Raw genomic sequence first — 15,046 nt, 5'->3', positions numbered from 1 at the left:
ACACGGATATGATCTCTCAGAGGCTATTTGTATCAAAATCCTAAAAAAAAAAATGCCTTGTGCCCAGTGCCTTGGGCTCAACAATTTCACCTTTGGAAGACCAACAGGCAAGTGGGCTGTCGTGATGGAAAAAGATGCTCCCAGTACTGTTTAAGGAAGGGGGAGAAAAGTCCAACGGGGACTGGTTGAGGAAAATCCTATGATAGAATAATTTTGACCATTACAGAACCATGATGTGGAAACAATTATCCACATGGCAAATGCTCATGGTAGATGGGTAAGGGAAAATAAGCACTCGGCAACAGACCCACATGTAAAGAATACATACTTTCATAACTCTATCTGCACGAGTCTGAAAATATACATGAAGAAAAAGGTCTAATAAAATGTATCAAAATGCTAACAATGACCAGGTCATTATGGATTCAGGTGTTTTTCTTGAATTTTTCTATATAACAGGTATAAAAACTTTTAAAATGTATTTACTACGATCCAATGTATGCAAAATAGTGTTTTGGGGACAAATAGATGAATAGAGAAATGCATGAAAGGATGTGCTCCAAGCCATTAATGGTGGTAACACCAAGGTAATAGGTTTTACAGGATTTTTACTTTCTTCTTAATATTTTTCCTGTAATGTTTGATAGTTTTACAATAAGCATAAATTTTAATAAAATCACAGAAACATAATAAAGATAAATTATTTTGGAGGAGGGGAACCAACCCTTCCCCTTCCATTCCTCTCTCTCAACAAATACTGTGGTAATTAAGTTCGGAAGTCATGTCCTGGAGCATGACAGGATTGAAGACTTCAGCCTCTCTCCATTCCTCGAGGTCCTACTAGTTCAGGGAAAGCAGAATTTATCTTCCAACTTGCCGCAGTCCGGCTGGCTGCAGCAAAATAACCGGGGGGTGACGAATAACTTGTGTACGTTGATACAGCAGGAGTAGGAGCCGTTTATTGCAGGACAGGAGCGGTATTTATACATTCCACACAGCTTATCTAATTAGCATAAACTAGATACATCAGTCAACCAATAAGAAATCTCCACACATAATGGCTCGCTGGGGTTACTTCACAAACCACTCCCTCTGGCATTTTGCCAGGCGCCATCCAGACTTGTTTACAGACTCTAACATTTGCCAGGCGCCATCCTGACTTGTTTATAGACTCTAACACCAACTCAGCTATGCATTAGCTGACTCCTTAGAGCATTTCTGTTTTTCAAAAAATGAATATTATTTTCCTATTGCCTACATGCATTTATGATCTAAGAGAAATTTTTTAATGTGAATAAGGGGAGAATCAATAATGCTACGCTTCCTATTCTGAACTGCACCCAGAACCCTCAGTTACACACACCTGAAAACGGAGATCCCACATTTAGCACAGGACAGAAGAGGATCCAGACCCTGTCCCCAGCCTTGGGCTCTTGACTGTCAGCCTTTAGCTGAGCATTGTCCACACCTGCACCAACCAGACGGGCACAGGTCAGACCCCCGCAGCTGCTGGCCCACGCTTAGACCACACTTAGTGGACCTTGGTTTGTCGTCCTTCATGCAAAGGAAAAATTGATTCAGGATGGAGGAGCCAGGGAGGAGACAGCGTGAGTGGCAGGCCTGAGGGAAGGACTCACCAAGCATTATGGCAGTGATAGATGGATGCATTTGTTTCCTGAGGCTGCCATAGCAACTACCAGAGACTGAGCGGCTTAAAATAAGCGAATTTTTTGCTTGGTACCGGGGATTGAACCCACAGGTGCTTAACCATTGAGCTACACGTCCCCAGCCCTTTTTATTTTATATTTTGAGACAGGGTCTCTCTGAGGTGCTTAGGGCCTTGCTAAGTTGCTGAGGCTGGCTTTGAACCTGCTATCCTCTTCCTCAGCCTCCTGAGTCGCTGGGATTACAAGCGTGCCCCACTGCATCCAGCTAAAATAACGGAAATGGACGTCTCCCCAGCTGGAGGCCAGAGGTTAGAATCAAGGTGAAGGCAGAGTTGGTTCCTTCTGAGGATGGTGGGTGGGGCCTGCTTCAGGCCTCTCTCCTGGTTGGTGGTGATTCGCTGGCATCTCTGAATTTCTGGGAATGTAGATGTCATCAACCAGGTCCCCGCCTTCACCTTCGCCTGACATGATCCCTTCACATCTCTGTCCAAATGTCCTCTTTTCATGAGGACAAAGTTATATTGGACCAGCCCCCCCACCCCCCGCCTGCCCATGATCCTGTCTCACCTGCCCTACACCTGCAGAGCCTCAGCAGTCGGCCCCCTGTGTCCATGAGTTCCACATCTACCAGTTCAACCGCAGATCAAATGTGTTTGAAAAAAATACTACATCTGTGCTGAACGTACGCAGATTTTTTTTCTCATTATTATTCACCAAACAACAGTATAACAACCACGTATGTAGCACTTACATTATATTGGGTATTGTAAGTCGCCTAGAGATAAAGTGTACGAGAGGGTGTGCCTAGGGTGTGTGCCCGGGGTGTGTGCCTGGGGTGTGTGCAAATACTACACCTTTTGATCTAGGGACTGGAGCATCTGTGGATCTTAGTGTCCACGGGGGCTGGAGCCAATCCCCTGTGAATAACAAAAAATCACTATTTCCAAATAAGGTCACATGCACAGGTACTGGGACTGAAGACTTCAATGTGTCCTTTTGAAAGGACAAAGTCACTCATGGCAGATGTCCTTCCTGGCAGTTGCCGCCAGGGAGCACAAGGTGTAGGGACGTGAAGCACAGGCACACGTCCCCCAGGACAGCAGGTGAGAGGGGCGTGGCACCAGCCTGGCCAGTCCCTGGAAGCTGCCCCACCTTTCACCATGCGGGGCCAGCGTGATGCTCAATATTAAAGTCCCTGCTCAGATGAAAGTGTCATAATGAAGCCGAGTTGCAGGGACCTGGTAAGTTGCTGGCACACCCTGAGTCCTGAGGACGGGGAACTTCTCCCGCTCTGTTCGCCGGCTCCCTTCGGAGGCAAAGGGAGGGGTCTGGTGTCACCCTCCATTCACTGTGGGCGCACCTGTCATGTGCCCCGGGCCACGTTGACAAGCAGATCCTGATCCTGCTCAGCAGGACCAGGGCCCATCCTCACCCCTGCGGCAGGCAAATGGAAACCTGTGGCACCATTTTACCCAGAGGCCAACGGAAGAAGAAAGTTTCTGGGCCCACCCTTAGGCTGACAGAGCTGGACGACCTCTCACCGAGGCCCAGGGGCAGAGGGGAAGGACATTCTCCCACAGGGCAGACCAGAGGGGCACAGCGGGTGTCCACTTTGCCAGGAAGGAGAGAAGGACAGAAGTACGGATCTCCACCCACTCATAGGCCGACTGCACCCGATGGCTGAGCGGCACCAGCTAGGTAGGTGTCCAGCCACCCAGTGCAACTCCAAGCTGGTATCGGTCCCATGAGCTAAGGGACCAGTCCCACAGGATTGCCCCCACTTCAGAGCCCCGGGCCCTGCATCCTCCTGACCAACTGGCTCTATGAAGCCGTCTTTGGGCCCCGGAACTTGCTAGAAGACTCACAGAACCCAGGATAGTGCTCTGCATGCTATGACAGGTTGGGTATCCGTCATACAAAATGCTGGGGACTGGAGTGTTTCAGAACCTCATTATTTTTTAACATTTGCACATGCAATCATGTGCTGCATAATGATGTAGCCCTCAGTGATGGATCTGTAACACGGTGTCACTTAGAGAGACCTGGTGGCCCTCTCAGTTTGTGCAAGCCTATTCTGTGATGTTCATGCAATGACAAAACCACCCGACTTCTCGGAACACATCCCTGTGGTTAAGTGAGGCACAGCGGTACCTAATGAGTTATCCCGGGAAGGGACGTTCTGGATGTTTTATGTACACTTCACACCCAAAGCCTGATGACGACTTTGTACGGTATTTTTAGTGCCTGTATTGTGACTGCAGCCCACCACCTGAGGTCACATGTGGAATTTTCCACGTCATATCAGTGCTCAAAAATTTAGAATTTTCTGCGCTGGGGTTGTGACTCGGTGGTAGAGCACTCGCCTAGTACATGCTACTAGGCGATCCTCAGCACCACATAAAAATAAATAAAATAAAGGTATTTAAAAAATTTAGAATTTTGGAGCATATCATTGGGATTCTCAGATTAGGGATGTCTGACCTGTCCTGGTTTATAATAAAGGGGACAACTGAGAGGCAGCCAGATGGAAGGGATGTATAGGGCGAGGTGTGGGGGACAGGGCACACCACCCTCCCTGCACTCCCGCGAGCTCACTACCCCAGAATCCCCCAGTCCCACCACCCAGGGATCCACACACCCAAGCCCTCCCCACTCTCCAGCAGATGTGGGTGAGACTGAATGTTCCAGCTTCATCAAGGTTGGTCTTCTGACAACCAGGCTCCACCCTGAAAGCCATCTGGGGATCTGCCAAGCGTCACCAGGTTAGAAAAAAGACTCCCGCCCCAGGGATGCAGGAGCTCCGTGCCAGGAACCAGGGACAAAGACCAACCCACGTTTCTCACTGCACCACGGTAGCGAGTGGCTCTCTTGGTGTGGACGCAGAAGGTGGGGATTCTGTGAGGCCTGTGAATGGTCCCCATCGCAGAGCAGCCCTTACTGCCCAGGTGAACAGCGCCCTGCAGGGGGCACTGAGCGGGCAGCGTCTGCACAGAGGTGGTCCTCACTGCCCCCAACCAACACTGGAGGCCCTGCTGGTTTCACTTAGGGTGTCCTCTCAATTCGTGGCTTGTGGTGTAACCTGCTACCCATTTGGAAGGAAACAAAGTTCGGTGCCTACCTCACATCATACACAAAACTTCCTCATCAAGTCAGCCTCTATGTGAGACTTACGCACGTAGGTAACTGTAGCATAAAACACAGGAAGATGAACTTAGAAGTCTGGGGCAAGCAGGGCTCCTAGCATAACCAGACCCAGAGGCCAAACAGGCAAAGGCCGACATATTTAACCACCTAAAAGGCTTTTTTAACTTCAGTACAGCAAAGATGTTACAATTACAGTTACAACGCAAAACAATAGATGGGAGAAAATATTTGTAGCCTATTTGTTCATTCATCATTCAACCGATATTTAAAGACTGCCTACTGTGTCCTGGGCACAGTGCTAGATACTCATAAAATATTTGTAGAATATTCATAAATTTGCATATTTTTCCAATCCTGAGCAAAGGATTTGTATCCAAGATATGTGAACAGATACCCCTAAGGCAAAAAGTCTCAAAAATAAGGATATACCTGATGTTTGTTGGAATTAGTTTGAATACATATGAAAGTAAAAAAAAAAAAAAAAGCATCTTGGGGCTGGGGTCGTAGCTCAGTGGTAGAGCGCTTGCCTCACATCATGAGGCACTGGGCTCAATCCTCAGCACGGTATAAAAATAAATTGGATTTAGCATTTCTCTCCTACATAAAAAGGTGTGCATGAAGGCCATCCAGAATAGGTAAGACAGTTCCATTATGAACCTGGATTCAGCACAGGATTCTTCTGTCGTGCTATTCCAGTACCTCATAGTATCCTCAAAGCAACCTCTTGTACCAAGGTGGCTGCTGAATTTCCAGCTATCCAACCAACATTCCAGTTATCAGAAAGAATTAAAGGAGACAAAATGAAGGGGTGCTGTCCAACCTGGGCTGACTTGCTTCCAGCAGCCTTTTTGTCACATCTCATGGATTAACATCTAGTTGTGGGACCACACTCTGCTGCCAAAAAAAAAAAAATGTTTAATGTAGACTTTAGCCAAGTGCATTTCACCACAAATACAATTTTGGGAAAACTAGTCCTGCCTGGCAACCAGAAGCCCTGCTGCAAAATGGTGACCAAGAGAGAGCTGACCTGGAAACATACTGAAATGAGAATTTATGGCAGGATACATTTTTAGGCATAAATAAATATACAACATAATGATAATGTGAACCATCCTCAAAGTCCCGAAGTTGACAATAACTTCAATGTACACAAAGCAAAAACTGACTCATAGGGCTGGGGCTGTAGCTCAGTAGTAGAGTGCTTGCCTTGCACGTGTGAGGCCCTGGGTTCGATCCCCAACACCCCGTAAAAATAAACAAATAAAAATATAATTATTGTGTCCATTTACAACTAAAAAAAAAATAACAACAACAACAAAAAAAAAAACCTGACTCATATGCAAGGAGAAATAGAAAAACCATGAGGAGGACTTTGATCTACCTGAACGGCATAATTCACAAAGATTAATTTACTTTATGTAGAACCGCATATCCAACAAATAGACAGCACTCGGCATTTTCCAGCACACGCTGAATATGTATAGACTGACCATCTGCGAGGTCACAGAGGAACTCCTAAAAAGGTCAAAAGAATCTGTATTTGATGGGCCACAATCTCTCGGCACAACACAGATAAACTATAGATCCACAATTAAAAAAAAATTGACCTCACTCATTATAATCTATAGATAACTATAGATCATAAAGGAACCGTTATGGTTAGGATGTGAGGTGTCCCCCAAAAGCCCTCATGTGAGACAGTGCAAGAAGGTTCAGAGGAGAAATGACTGGGTCCAGAGAGTCTGGACCCATCAGCAATCTGATCCCCAGACAGGGATTAACTGAGTGGTAACTGAGGTGGGGGGTGTGGCTGGAGGGGATTGGGCGTGGCTTTGGATATATATTTGCACCCGGGAGTGGGGTCTCTCTCTCTGGTTCCTGGAGCTGCTTCCCTCTGCCACCCTCTCCCACCCTGGTGATCCCCTCAGCTGAGCCCCAGGAATGGAGCCGGCCTCTATGGACTAAGCCCTCTGAAACTGAAGTCTTCCTCCTCCATAATTGTGCTGGTCGGCCCTTCCCTCACAGCAGGGAAAAGGCCGACTAAAACAGGAGCCTACAAACAAATGACAAGAGACTGAGAACTGCGTGTCTGAAAATGAAGGCTGAGGGCTGGGGATGTAGCTCAGTTGGTAGAGCGCTTGCCTCGCATGCACAAGGCCCTGGGTTCAATCCCCAGCACCAAAACAAAAAGAAGAGGAAGAGGAAGAAGAAGGCGGCTGGAAACAATGACTAAAGCGACCAACTCAGGAAGCCAGGGAAAGGGTTAAAGAAAAAAGTCAAAGGAAGCAGAAGGAATAAAATTAAAAGAAATCCCCAAACAAACAAAGACTAATAAAATAGGAACATTAGGCGTTGGAGGTCATCAGTGTCCATTTGCTCCTGAGGGTCCCTCCCACTGGGGAGGAATGCCCGCCTCCTCCCCTTCTCCTGCACCGCCCACCGCAGGGGACCTGGGCTCTCTGATTGGACAGAGAAGCTGGGCAAGCAGGGACCCGCCCCCAGCCCCACCCTGGCCTTCTCTCTCCCTTTCCTCACCCCGAGATTCTGACCGCAGAGCAGAGGAGGTATGAAAACCCATCTCTGAGAGATGCAGTAGGTGGCCGCCCTGCGTGACCCAGTGGACCAGGTTCTGGAGTCCGTCCCTCCTGGGTCTCATCCCCAGCAGGGCCTCTGCCCCGCGTGTTCCACGCCCCTGCGTCGACCTCACCAGCATCAAAGAGGATGGCTAGGCCTCCCACCCGCTTCTAAATTCCACAAGAAAGAAGGACTCTACTTAGCACATTCCCTACCGCCCCCCAACAGCTAACGCCACCAAAGCTGAGTCCTTGAAAAGACCAATAAAATAAACTTCTAGAAAGTTCAATCAACGCAAAGGATGAAGGCTTAAACATTAGGAACAGGGACAATGTAACTGTTGATGCAGCAGGGATGTTTAAAATCGTTGGAGAAGACCATGAGCAGCTTTAATATTAAATATTAAACCTCAGGTAAAACTGCATATGAAGTCTTAAAATAATGTTTAAAAAGGCAGATTTTGCTTCTTTTAGGAAGATAGCATTGCTCATATCTCAGTTGAGCAAGGACTTCACAAGAAAACAAGATCATTAAACAATCCCACTTTTAAACATGGATGTAGAAATCCTAAGAGATAAGCCAAACAAATTCTGTGTGCATTTTAAGAATATACACACCATGGCCAGGTTGACATCACCCCAGTTATGAAACAGTTTGTTAAAAAATATTTAGATAGAATTAAGAAGAGAAATGTCTCCACCTCTGTGGATGCAGAAAAACATGTAATAAAATTCCATACTTATCCATGTCACAAACTAAAAATAGAAAGGAATTCTCTTGCTTCATCAAAGATAACTATCAAAAACTGATAGCATGCATGCCTAGTGCTAAAACATTAAAAAGCATTAGCATTTTAATTCAGGGAAAGTAAGGAAGCCAGCAGCCACTCCTCTGTTTGACATTGTGCTAGAGGTCATAGCCTATTCAGTAAGACAAGAAAAAGAAATAAACAGCACAGTTATAGAAAAGAAAGAGCCAACACATTGTGATTCTTTGCTGATGATATGATTGTCTACCTAGAAAAATCAAGAGTGTCTATGAACTTTGAAAAGTAATAAAGTTCCAACTGGGTTGCTGGAGATCCATGTGTATTGTAAATGACCAATAATATTCCTGTGCCCAACAATAACCAACAAGAAAGAATAACATTGTGAAGGAACTGCTTCCATTTGCAATAAAAAATAAAACAACATTAGGGACTGAAATTAAAAGAGAAAATAAGATGTACAAGACCTTTATGGAGGAAGTTACAAAACACTACCGCAGAGCACAAAACACATGAATAAAATAAAGATATATAGCATGTTCATGAATAGAAAAGCTCAACATCATAAACACGTAACGACCCTTCCTAAATTAATCTATAAAGTTAATGCAATTCAATTCATAGTACAAATGGAGCCTTTCGGGGAACAATAAGATCCTAAAATGCAAAAACAAAGTGCTAAGAACAGCCAGGGCAATTTCAAAGAAGAGCAAGTAAGGGCAGAGATTTTCTCTACCAGAAACCAAGACTTGTGCGGTGTAATAATTAGAACAATGTGAGAACATTACAGGGACAGGTAATACGCCCAGAATATGGACCCAGGAATTTTATTTAAGAAACTCAAAAATGGATGGATAAAACAAATGGTGCTGGGGCAACTGGTTGTCCGTCTGGAACACGGTAAGTGTAGGTCCCACAGTGCAGTGGACACCGGGGTGCCTGACCCCTCCCTCTTCACACCCCAACCCAGCACACAAAGGTGTCCTCTGAGCATACCTGTGACCCCTGAGCCCCAAGGGCTGCACTTGCCCTGCAGAAACAACAGCTGGAAGAGCCAGGGTCCCTGCCCCAGGAGGATGTCCAGGAGGGAGAGTCGTCACTTCCTGGCCCTCAATTGACACAGGGTGGGGCGTGTTCTGTACCATCTCTCCAGGGTCCTGGGCGGGCTGAGTCCCAGTTGCACATGGTGGCGCTTGCTCACCAACACGCCCTTGGACCTCCTTCCGTCCCCTACTCCTGCCCCCAAATCCTTGTCTCAGGACCTGTCCCTGGGAAAACCAAACCTAAGATAACACACCAGAATAAAAATACACAGACGTCCCCAAATGTAAAGCAAAACTTTGAAACGTGTATAAGCAGGAAATATAAGAGACCTAACCATTGGTGATAGGTGTGGGAAAGAGCGTCTTAAATGAGATGTGAAAGGCACGTCATAAGTGACAGGTGGATCACCGCGACTGCTGCGTTAGGTGCGATGTCTCTGCTCAACAGAAGACGCACAAGGTGAGGAAGCAAATGGCAGATTAGGAAAAGACCCTGGATAGAGGCAGGGAGCGTGACGGGAGGGCGGGAAGCACACGGAAATAACGCCAAGAGTCAATAAACGGAGGGCCTTGAATCAAAAAGCCTCTGCACAGCGAAGGAAACCATTAGGAATGTGAAGAGAGGCCACAGAAGGGGAGAGAATCCCTGCTAGCTACTCTTCTGCAGGGGATTAATACCTAGAACACATAAAGAGCTCAAAGACGAGCGGAGAGCAAATGCACGAGAGACGCCTCCCAAAGGAAGAAGTACAAATGGCCAACACATATCCAAAAAAGAAGGTTCAACCTCATTAGCAAATCAGAACCACCTGAGATTTCATCTCGTGTCAGAATGACAGCCATCAAGGATACAAATGACAAGAAATGCTGGGGCTGGGGCTCGGGGGCAGAGCGCTGGCCTAGCCTGTGTGAGGCCCTGGGTCGATTCTCAGCACCGAATAGAAATAAATGAATAAAATAAAAGTCCATCAACATCAACATCGGAGAAAATGGATGGAACTGAAGACCATTACATTAAACAAAATAAGTCAAACTTGAAGGTCAAGGGTGGCATGTTTTCTCTCACATGCGGAAGCTGAGAGGAGAAAGGAAAAGAAAGGATCTCATGAACATCAGAGAGATGCGTCTGCAGAGGAGAGGGACCCAGGTGGGAGGGGGGGGTCGGCCAAGCTGCACTGCTGCGTGCTGGGCGTGTTCCAACGTGCAGCCACAGAGCCCTCATTATGTGCGACTAGAATGCACCAATCAAAAAAGGTGGGGAAGTGTAGGAACATCCTAGAAAGAAAAAGACAAGACAAGCCTGGGAAATGGACAAAAGATCAAAATAAGAACTCCACAAAAATAAAAAATATACATGACCAAGACACACAGACATGGGCTCTGCCTCGGTAGTGCCAGAGAAAATGCAAATTAAAACAGTGCCATTATCATATTTTACCCCCAGCTCAGCAAAATTTTAGAAGGTGGAAACTTGGTGTGGAGAGAAACACACCCACACTCAAACCCCTTCACTGCAAACAGGAGTCAGTATAACCTTTCAGAAGAAGAATCTGGAATGTCTTAAACATTGAAATGCTTATATCCTGTGACCCAGCCATCTCACTTTTAGAAACGGGCCCTACAAAAATAACAGCGTGAGTATAGTCACCGGTGTGTTTTCTGCATTGTCAGTAACTAGAAGAATTGAAAAGGAAAAATAAATGTGTCTCAGAAAAGAATTTTAAAATAAATGAGGTTGTAGTATTCAGCCCAGGACTGGATGTGGTATGTGCAGGTGGCAGAATATTATTAGGCCCTGAAAAAAAGGAAATTCTGACACCTGCTCCAATCGAGGTGAACCTTGAAGATGTGGAGTAAGCCAGTCACAGAAGGACCAATATCCTACGATTCTACTTATCAGGGTTCCGAGAGCAGTCAGATCCAGAGAAGCAGAAAGTAGAACAGTGGTTGTCAGGTTGGGGGAAGGTGACTGGTAACAGTGTTCTAGGGGGACAGAGTCTCAGTGTGGGAAGGTGGAAGAGTTCTGGAGAGGGTCAGTGGTGACGGCTGCACAACAGTGTGAATGATTTCAGCCACTGAGCTGTACATCTAAAAATGGCCTGAGTGGCCAACCGTAGCTTTACGTCCAGTGGGACTCTTCCTGTGTTCCAACGGAAGCCAGGTCCACTTGGGAGGCACCCCAAAGACTAAAGATGTGGGGACAGGAGGCAGGCTTCCCCACATGGTCCTCAGAAACTGCGAGGAGCTGCACCTGTCATGGTTTGGATGTGAGGTGTCCCCCAAAGCTCACCTGTGAGTCGAGGCAGGAGGGTTCAGAGGAGGAGTGACTGGGTGGTCAGAGTCTGGACACAACCCTGAATCCATGCCCTGATGAGATTAACTGGGTTGCCTGAGGTGGTGGGTGTGGCTGGAGGGGTGGGCATGGGGCGTGGCTTGGGGGTATATATTTGCATCTGGCCTGCGGAGTCTCCCTGCTTCCTGACCATCCTGGGGGCTCATCCCTCTGCCACACTCTCCCTCCACCATGCCCTGCCTCACCTTGAGCCCTGAGGAATGGAGTCAGCCATCTATGCACTGAGACCTCTGAAACCGTGAGCCCTCCTTCACTGTTTGTGGTTGGTCTTTTAGCCACAGCAGTGAGAAAGCTGACTAATCTCTCTGTCCCTTCTGCTGTGCGGAGGGGAGGGCACCATGCGACTGCTTGGCTTCAAGAGCAGTGTCTCCCCAGGGACAGCGGCAGGTGGAGGGGCCTGTCCCCACAGGGCAAGTCTGCAGTCGGATCGGGGAGTCCACGGACCTGTGTCCACAGCCATTCCTCCGGCCCCAGGATCCCCGGGCCAGAGGTGATGTCCTCTCAGATGTCCGCGGGTCTGCTGGGTCGCCGTCCTGGAAGGAAGGGCTGTGGGCGATCCACTCACTAGCGAGGGCTGGCGGTCAACTCGGGGCTGGGAATCACCAGGGAAGGTCAGGGAGGGTCCCGGCTGCACACAGGTCGGGCTTTCGGAGGTGGCAGTAACTATGTCGGCCTCAGTGGGCAGAAGCAGCTCCTGGGCCCATGAGAAGCCGCCCTCTCTGCCCAGGGAGTGCCACCCTTGTTCCACCCGTGAACCCGCTGCCCAGGTCATCTCGTCCACCGGGTTGTTTGATGTCTCTTCTGTCCTGGACGCTCTCTGGTGTTGAAACGAGATGCAGAGATGTCAGGCTTGGGTCCTCCCGATGGGCCAGTGCCCTTCCCAGACCTCCTTATTCCCAAGCCCCCAATCGTGCCCTTTCTGGACTGACCGACGGACTGAGCACTGCCGCGAGCGCAGTGTATCCTGACTCAGGTCAGTTCTCTCTTCTCACAGAGCAGATGGCAGGTGTCCCACCCAAAGCTCCGCCCACTGGCTTTTAGGACCCCCCACCATGCCCCAGCAAATCGATTTCAGCTCCCCGCAGCTTACCAAGGTGACAGGAGGTACCCACGCTGTCAGCTGGTCACAGGGAAGCCCCACGGTGGGGGAAGCTGAGGAGAGGCCTCCCCGTGACAGTGGCCCTTATCTGTTCAGGCCTCTGGCTCACGCCCTTGACCTCTGGGGCCATCCCTGATGTGCTGGTTCCGTCTTGTGACGAGAGCCCGGTCCTGTGATTTGGTGGGTAGCTTATCAGTTCATGATGTGAAGTTGTGGCCACTTGGCCACTCGGTGTCCCCTGGGCCGGTCAGGAGTCCTCTGCTGCAGATGGCATGGCCTTGCTCCAGCACCCTCGGACTCTGCCTGGTGGCTTTCCTGTTGGCGCTTGCCAAAGAGCCACATGGTGACCTTTCAGCTACAGGAACCTCCAACACCATCGGGCCTGGCCGGTCACGTGTCCCAAGCAGTCACTTACATGACTGCGGCTCCACATGAGCGGCCTTCTGTCCTGCCCAGTGAGTGGGCCAAAGCGGGTCCCAGGTGCGGAGAGTGCTGCTGCTCCCCCAAAGACACCCGCCCCTCAGAAGTGGTGGGTCACACCCCTCTCTCTTTGTGGGAGAAGGGACGAGGGGTGCGACCCACCCTTGTGTTGAAGGGGAGGGTCGGATGTGCCAGGCCACTGGACCCTTCAAGAAAACCCCAGTGGGCAGCTGCTGAGCCTTTCCCTTACCTCCCACCTCTGGGCCACAGGGTCTCCGGAAGCTCCCATGTGCCTGCTCCTTCCTGCTCCAGGGGTCTGTACCGCGAGGCTGCGGCCAGAGCCGGCCAGTGCGCGGGACCGGACTGACCAGATGGGCTGGATTGTACTTTGGATCATTCTGCGATAGAAAGCAACAAAATCAGCCCAGCCCTGGGGGAAGGCCAGGGATTGCATGTGGCCAGGCCAAGGGCCAGCAGAGAGGCTAACCAGTTCTGGCCCGGACGCCCGGCCCTTCCCAGAAGCCACACCTGGGGCTCCTTGGTTGAGTTCGGGGTGTCCCCTGCCATCTGCCATGATCCACATGGCTTCCACAGGAGTCAGACCAGTGAGGTCAGTAGAGTGAGGATAAAGGCCTTGACCCCGGCATCCCCAAGTCTTTGCAGGTGACACTAGACTGTCACTGCTCCCGAAATTCAACACTGGTTTTCTTTTTAGATGACACGACAGCAGGCTGTATTTGGACACACTATACACACGCAGAGCAGGACTCCCCGTTCTGTGGTGGACATGATGTGGAGTGTCCCTGGTGGTGGACTCATCTATGAGCCCAGGAAAGTGCTGTCCGACTCCTTCTACTGTCTTTCCCACTCCCGTCCCCTCTCCCTTCCTTCATGCCCTTCGTCTCATCCAGTGGACTTCTGCTCCCCGCCTCGTTGGGCGTCAGCACCCACACATCAGAGAGAACACTCAGCCTTTGGGTTTGGGGTTGGCTTACTTCAGTTAGCACGATAGTCTCCAGTTCCATCCATTCACCAGCAAATGCCACAGTTTCCTTGTCTTTATCAACACTGAGTTTGACTGACCCTCTTAGCAGAGTCAGGACAGCGGGGAGGAGGATGGAGGCAAGGTGACAGTCTCAGGGTCTTCCACTGGCCTTCCCTCACACGACGGCTCTGACTGCGCACATGTCGAGGAACTGACACAAAGTCCTACTGAGTGCCAAGCACCTGGTTCCACCTGCGTCCTCAGGAACTGGTAGAAGGACAGCCAGCAAGACCCTGGACACAACAGTCCTACTGTAGGACAGATCTAGGCCAGGCCTCCATTGATGACCCGGTCCCCATACATCCTCATTCCACTGTAAGGAATGGCCCCGGGGCCTGGGTATCAGTGTCAATGTGGCCTCTGTAACCAAGGGCCTCAAAAGATCTAGGTGAAGCCATGTGGCAGCTTTGGAGACCTGCCACTCAGCTCCCCCTTCGAGAGAGCGCCTGCCAAGGGGCAGTGGGTGGACAGCCTCCAGGGCGGGCCAGTGTTGAGCCAAGGCCGGACCTCCTGAGCAGCTCCCAGTGGCCCCACACAGCAGGGATGGCGGGGCCCACATTTCCTTCCCAGTGAGGGACTCCTCTGATGGACCATCTTTGCTCTAGAGCCCCCTGTCCCCACCCGCCAGGCTGCCCAAGACTCCCGAAGCGGTGCCCCGGGGAGGCGTTTCCTACCCACCCTCCTTCCTACCCACTCTCCTTTTGCGGAGGGCAGATCCGCTTCAGGCCTGGAATCTTCGCCACCCATCCCGATCCTTCTCCCCTTTATCTTTCCCAGGTGTAACCCTGATAAATCCTTCCTGAATCCACCTGCCCACTTTCCGGGGGACCTGATCCCACACACACCTTTTCCTGCTGTGGATGACGAGAGCCAGTAGCCGACGCTCCCTGTTCTGGGTTGAATTGTGTGTCCCTGATAGATGTTGAGAGCCTCCC

At 49.6% G+C, this 15,046-nt stretch overlaps 1 long non-coding RNA gene and 1 other non-coding gene across 2 annotated transcripts; one reads left to right on the top strand and one right to left on the bottom strand.

The window, feature by feature from the left end:
* Positions 1-5,280: 5,280 nt before the first annotated feature.
* LOC107135978 lies at positions 5,281-15,040 on the bottom strand. Its single transcript, XR_001502640.2, has 5 exons — positions 14,062-15,040; positions 13,317-13,464; positions 12,638-12,970; positions 11,733-12,364; positions 5,281-5,705 (listed from the first exon to the last, which is right to left on the bottom strand). It is a non-coding gene; the product is annotated as an uncharacterized LOC107135978 (long non-coding RNA).
* Trnaa-cgc lies at positions 6,925-6,997 on the top strand. The gene has a single exon. It is a non-coding gene; the product is annotated as a tRNA-Ala (tRNA).
* Positions 15,041-15,046: the final 6 nt, after the last annotated feature.

This window comes from Marmota marmota, unplaced genomic scaffold (assembly GCF_001458135.2).
Source record: "Marmota marmota marmota unplaced genomic scaffold, marMar, whole genome shotgun sequence".
Taxonomy (NCBI): domain Eukaryota; kingdom Metazoa; phylum Chordata; class Mammalia; order Rodentia; family Sciuridae; genus Marmota; species Marmota marmota.
The sequence above is the reverse complement of the archived record's forward strand: the minus strand, read 5'-3'. Positions and strand labels throughout refer to the sequence as shown.